The following is a 5,671-nucleotide window of genomic DNA, read 5'->3' on the forward strand; positions in this document are numbered from 1 at the left end:
CCTGGCTGATGATTTTTTTGAGTGGACTCTGGTTGTATCCCAGCTGTATACAGTCTGTATGTATGGACTGTATACTGTCCTTGGGACTTCTTGGGTCTAATGCTCAGAGGAAATTCAGAAGAGGTGGCAAGGGCCCCAGAGGCAGGCCAGGGGTGCAGCTGGGTTTTCTAGAACTTCCCAGCTCAAAGCATAGGGGGAAGGTCAGGAAGAGATCCGCTGTTACTATGCCATTGTTACCTTGGTGATGGGGGCATACACCTGAGCTCACCTTAGAGCCCCTGAACCCCTCCTCCCCAGGGGCCTCAGGGTGGGGTCTCAAGCCTCAAGCCTCAAGCCCTCAAGTCCCAGCCCGCCTCCCCAGCCTGTAAGGCCCTGCGCAAAGCGGGAGGGTGCTCTGATGAGCGCTGAGGGCCAGGTAAAGCCAGGAGACAGATGAACAAATGGACACCATTTGAGTTGAGGGAGTATTGAGGGCCAGGTAAAGCCAGGAGACAGATGAACAAATGGACACCACACATGCGGATGAACTCATTAACGGTGGGGCAGCGTTAGAGCAGAGGGTCAGGCAGGCTGGGTCTGAATCCCTGTGCTGAGAGACCCTGGGCAAGTTATTGCACTTCTCTGGGCCCGTGAAGATAAAACGCAACGCCTCTGGGACGGCGATGAGCACCTGGCTTCATTTTATTATCTCACACCTGGCCACCTGGAAACAAACCGCAAAGCCCAGCCTCTCTGCCCACCCTACCCTTCCTCGCACAGCCCTTGGCCCGCCCGCCTCCTCTCCTCGGCTCGGAGTCCTCGGCTTCCCCCGTGCGGCCCTTCTCGGTACTGCAGCAGCCTGACTGGCGGGCCCAGGCCTTGGCCCGTGCGCCCCTTGCTCCGGCAGACAAGCCCTCGCCTTCAAAATGTCAAAGACTGGTAGCCATTCTCAGAAACGAGCCTCAACCCCTAGGTATGGCTCTGCATCCTTCCTGCTGGCTCCAGGCCGGTGGTAGGAGCCTGGGAATCCACATAGCGCCCTACTGGCTGCGACGGCCATTGGGGGCAGGAAGGAAGTGGACACAGCACATTCTTGAGACAGATCACATAATGATCCGAAGCTTCGGGGATTGTACACACACACACATGCACACACATACACACACCCACGTAGGTCAGGCCTCCATGTGCATATGTGAGCACACAGCCACAAATCCCATGCACCCGAGCCCACACTGTGCATGTGCATTGTCCCCATACACACACAGCAATATCACAGCCCAATCAGCCCCTGTCTTTCTATCCATCCATCCCTCTGTCCCACGTCTCCCCTCCTCCCATGACTTAAGGAAACTGGCCATACTCAAAATTGCAAATATAAACTCCTCTCTATGGCCTAAAGCCCTCCCCACCCCTCAGACCACATTTCCCACCACCATCCCCTTGCCCATTATTTATTCATTATTTCCCAAGCAAAAATATGCGGCAGTCACTCACACTCCAGGTCCCCTGCCCTGACTGTTCCCTCTCCCTGAAATGTTCTTCGTCCAGATCCTCCACTGGCTGCCTCCTTCCCTTCTTAATTTAAACACCGCCTTCTTCCAGACCACCAGAGTTAAGAGGGTCCCTACCCTTCATCCTCTCAAAACCTGTTTACTTGACGTGGGTATCCTAATCACTACAGAAATGCAAATCAAACCACAGATACCACCTCACACCCATTAGGGTGGGACCACTATTAAAAAAAAAAAAAAAAGAAAGGAAAGAACAAGGGTTGGCAAGGATGTGGGAAAAAATGGAACCCTTGTGCCCCATTGGTAGGAAGGTAAGGGTGCACAGCTGTTGTGGAAAATAGTATGGTGGTTCCTCAAAAAGCTAAAAATGAAATGACCAAACAATCCAGCGGTTCCACTTCTGGGTATAGACACAAAAGAATTGAAAGGAAGGTCTAGAAGAGACTTTGCACAGCCACATTCGTAGCAGCAGTATTCACCATAGCAAAAAGGGGGAAGCAACCCAAGTGTCCATCGGTGGAGGAATGGATGAACGAAATGGGGCATATACAGAAAATGGATATATTATTCAGTCTTAAAAAGGAAGGGAATTCTGATATGGGCTACATGATGACATGAGGACATGATGCTGAGTGAAATAAGCCAGTCACAAATAGTTTAAACAGTCAAACTCATAGAGACCAAATGTAGAATGGTGACTGCCAGGGCCTGGGGAAGTGGAAGGAATGGAGAGTTATTGTTTCAGGGGGACAGAGTTTCAGTTTTGCAAAATGAGAAGTTCTGGGGATGGACGGTGGTGATGGCTGCCTGTCTACGTGAATGTGCTTAACGCAACTGAAGTGTATACCGAAAACCCATTAAGATAAAAAAATAATTATTAAGACAGTAATCTTTTTTTTTAGATTTTATTTATTTACTTGAGAGAGAGAGCAGGGGAGCAGCAGAGGGAGAGGAAGAGGCGGGCTCCCCACTGAGCAGGAAGCCTGATGCAGGGCGGGCTCCATCCCAGGACCCTGGGATCATAACCTGAGCCCAAGGCAGAACCAAGTGAGCCACCCAGGTGACCCAAGATGGTAATTTTTATGTTATGTTGTATTTTGCCACAATCAAAAATAACAAAGAATAGGTAGCAAACAAGGGTTTGCTTGTTCAACCATGCCTCATTCGTTAAACTGGGAACTCCATCAAAGCAGGGCTCTGTCTGTAGGGTACACCTACTACATGCTGCTGCTTACTGACGACACAGGGAGCCAGAGTGACAAGGGGAAGGCCTAAGACTCACAGCCTTCAGGGAGAGGAGAAAGACATCAAACAAACAAGGAAACAAAATCACCACCTCTCAAGGACTGTGAGGAGAAATACAAGAGTGAAATGTCAGAGTGGCTTCACTGGAGACAGGTCAGCTGGCCTGGGGGGCACGCCATCCTGGAGGAAGTGACCTTTATGCAAAGACCCAAGAAACAATCAAGTCAGTCATCAAGTATCTGGGAGACCCCAGTTACAGACAAAATGAAAAGCAAGTGCAAAGGCCCTGAGGTGAACATCAGCCTGGTGTGCTAGAGCAACAGCAGTGAGAAGAGGGGGGAAGCAGAGTAGAGAGAAAAGAAGGAAGATCTGGGAGAGGAAGAGGCAATGGAGGGCGTTCCTGGGGGCAGAAGAGGGAACCCCACCAATTCAACAACCTCCTCCTCAACCAGTGAGCTTCTGTGAATGGCAACCTCAAAGTGCACAAAATGCTTTTTGCAGGGGTGCCTGGGTGGCTCAGCCGGTTGTGTCTGCCTTCAGCTCAGATCATGATCCCAGGGGCCTGGGATCGAGCCCCACATTGGGCTCCCTGCTCTGCGAGGAACCTGCTTCTCCTCCCCCACTTGTTCTGTCTGTCTCTCAAATAAACAAAATCTTTAAAAAAAAAAAAAATGCTTTCTGCAGATCAGCTCAGAGAATGTTCACACCAGAAGAATCTTAACTGCCCTGTGCTGCCCGCTCCTCCCCAGCCTTCCTCAAGGACCGAGTCAGGGAGTCTCCTTCTTCCCACCCAGCTCCCCCTCCCCTTTCCACCTCAGGTGTGAGGGCAAGCGACAAGGCAGCAAGCTGCTGGTGGATCCCTGCCAAGGGGTTTTTGTTCCTCCCTTCTCTGTCCCTCAAAAGCAAGGCAAGTAGTGGGGCAGCTGGGTGGCTCAGTCTTTTAAGCCTCTGCCTTCAGCTTAGGTCATGATCCCAGGGTCCTGAGATCATGGTTCCCTGCTCAGTAGGGAGCCTGCTTCTCCCTCTGTCCCTTCCCCACTTGTTTTCTCTCTCTCTCTCTCTCTCTCAAATAGATAAATAAAAATCTTAGGGCGGGGGGAGGCAAGACAAGTAGAACCTCCTCTCCCTGATCCAGCTGGAGACAGAAACCCATCTCCAGCTTCTGACACAGCCTGTTTCTGAGGCACATCTGTAGGCCTTGACCTTGGAGAGCCCCATCTTAAGGGAAGGGACCCAGGAACCCATGGGGCTTGCCAGGTTGGAGGGCAGCTTCATAGTCAGTGAAGATGCCCTCCAAGGCCAGAGATGGCATCACCTTCAGGCTTGAGGGGGCTGGCTTCCCCCAAACGCCTCCACTGTCCCAAATCCTGAACCATGACACACCAGGAGAGAGCAGGACCCCAGGGAGGGCTTAGGTCTTCACCAGCTGGGAGACGTTTGTACAAAACGGAGCACATCCATTCCAACCAGCAGTCCTGGGCTCCGGGAATGGAGGGCCTGACCCACCACAGTGGCTGCACCAGAGAGGGAATGCCCGGGGTGCACACCTCCGGGTCCCACCTTCACAGGTCCACACCCTAAGGTGGACATGAGGTGTCTTCCACCCAGGACCGTTCCATTGCAGGACCCAGCACAAAATGCAAATACAGAGCCCGCACTCGGGGCACTCAGATATGAAACTAAATATGGGAGCACCTGGGTGGCTCAGTTGGTTAAGTATCTGCCTTTGGCTCAGGTCACGATCCCAGGGTCCTGGGATCAAGTGCCATGTCAGGCTCCTTACTTGAGTGGAGAGCCTGCTTCTCCCTCTTCCTCTGCCCCTCCTGCTGCTCATGCTCTCTCTTGCTCTCTATCTCAAATAAATGAAATCTTTTTTTAAAAGACAAAATATAGGGGCGCCTGGGTGGCTCAGTGGGTTAAAGCCTCTGCCTTCAGCTCAGGTCATGATCCCAGGGTCCTGGGATCGAGCCCCACATGGGACTCTCTGCTCAACAGGGAGCCTGCTTCCCTTCCTCTCTCTCTGCCTGCCTCTCTGCCTACTTGTGATCTCTGTCCGTCAAATAAATAAATAAATAAAATCTTTAAAAATAAAATAAAATAAAAATAAAAATAAAAAACAAAATATATAAAAAGATTTTTCCTTGCCTCTGTGGTGTCTTAACTTGCCATGACATTTTTTTGATTTGTTACATGATTAAAAATTTACACAACAAGCATGAGTATTACTGTTTGTCTTTATATTTTGCAATGTCAGTTTTAAAATGCAAATATAGGGATGCCTGAGTGGCTCAGTGGGTTAAGCCTCTGCCTTCAGCTCAGGTCATGATCTCAGGATCCTGGGATCCTGTTCACCAGGAGCCTGCTTCCCTCCCTCTTTCTGGCTACCTCTCTGCCTACTTGTGATCTCTCTTTCTGTCAAATAAATAAATAAAGTCTTTAAAAAAATAAAAATAAAAAAATAAAATGCAACTATAAGGGCATTTCACTTGTATGCAGAATCATCAAAATGACAAAATTTGTGTTTTGAAGTTTACGCATGCACGTGTATTTCATTCTTACCTGAGCAGTGGGAACATGGCACAAACTAACTCCATTATTTTTATTTCACTCGATTCGCGCACATTCTACCAACACTCTCTGCCTTTGGCTGACTGTTCGGTAAGATGGACTGAAAGGAAAAGGAACTGTGGGTTGCTTGATCTTTCCCTGTGCTTTGGCTTCGTGGTTAGAGTAAGGTGTTGGTTTTCCAGGTAAGGGAGGAACTTTGGCAAAGAAGCAGGTAGGAAAACCCGAGGGGTTACTAGGGGGCTCTGTTGCTCCAGCAGGCCTGCTCCCCATAAAAGAGCCATGAGAGATGAGGGCACAGAGGTGGCAGGTCACACGGAGGCCCTGAGTGCCCTCCATTGGGCCTTATTCCAACTCTCACCATGCCA

Source organism: Martes martes (assembly GCF_963455335.1).
Source record: "Martes martes genome assembly, chromosome: 5".
NCBI classification, from domain to species: Eukaryota; Metazoa; Chordata; class Mammalia; order Carnivora; family Mustelidae; genus Martes; species Martes martes.